Source organism: Penaeus monodon, chromosome 25 (genome assembly GCF_015228065.2).
Source record: "Penaeus monodon isolate SGIC_2016 chromosome 25, NSTDA_Pmon_1, whole genome shotgun sequence".
Classification (NCBI taxonomy): Eukaryota; Metazoa; Arthropoda; class Malacostraca; order Decapoda; family Penaeidae; genus Penaeus; species Penaeus monodon.
In genome coordinates, this window is record NC_051410.1 from 25,633,723 (window position 1) to 25,635,036 (window position 1,314).

Below are 1,314 nucleotides of genomic sequence, written 5' to 3' on the forward strand. Positions count from 1 at the left end.
GCGTGTGTTTACGTGTGTAAGTGTGAAAATCAAACGATGTCGTTTCATACAGATGCGTTACCGTATCTCGTGGGAGGTGTGTAAATAATATTATACACTTTCATACAGTATGATTATGGCCTTAAACACAACCGTTATTTTTCTTATGAAGTGAAAATGTACTACAAATATCACTAACATTATTAACTAGTATAAGCACAATACAAAAAATAGCATAAGCTCATTCAGCCGAAGGTTACGTGCTGCAATGCGTTGTGAAGGCAATCGGGAATGCCAGTATTTTCTGAATTGTTTTATTTCAGGAACAAAAGTTCACTTCGGATGGCTGGTGATATTGGATTATACTGGATTCTCAGATAATATACTGACTGTATTCTTCCCTAATGAACGTACGGAATACTGGAGAGGGTGATCACAAGGCAGGACGCAACGGTGTCCCGAGCTCTGGTGCCAGCAGCAGCCGTAACATGCCGCGCACCTCATGTTCGCAAATCAATAAAACCTGCACCATTTTCCATAGCAAAACTAGAATCGTCACAGCTCCTGCGGCCGACTACGAACGGCACAATTCTCAGATTTTTTTTAGATCTTTGGACTAACAAGCCTGCCGTACACTTTGCATACATGTGCGAAGTCGGGCTCTAGTGAAACCAATTGTGAAGTTCTATTTCGCTAATTCCTACGTGTTATGCACTTCCATAATAGAAACTAGGACACCTAAATTCAAAGGCCTTTTTTAATTTGGAATAGACACTGCTTAGTCACCTTCTCCTGATTACTGTATACAACAGTTTATAATAGCCTGTCATTGCTGTAACATCTGGCGTTCGTTGTCCCTTGTTGCGAAGCCGTTTGAATTTCTTGGAATGCGCCTGCTATGGAGCCTCCTCCGTGCCTTCATCTTCTCTTGCTGTGGAGTTTCTACTGATCGGTGGAAGTGGCAGTGTTGCGGGCTAAAGAGATACGATCATTTGTATACTGATCATGCACGTTGCACTCAGGACTTCACTTCATTCAGATAACCTCTCCCTGTCATTGTCTATTGATTTATAAGTTTACACTGATTTCTAGCCTTTTATTTACTCATTTAGAATTATCATCCATGTTAGTGAAGTCCATTTTCTTCCTCCGAAATCTCGCATTGATTTATAAATTTTCCCTCTCTTGAGGATGCTATCGGAAATATTCACTGAGGCCAGTGGGTGTTCCTGGAGAGAACGTCAAATACAAACCCAGTGTCTTGAAGGATAAATGACAGGTCAAAGAGGAAAGGGAAAACATGATAGATTCCTACAGAATATGGCGTCGAGAACA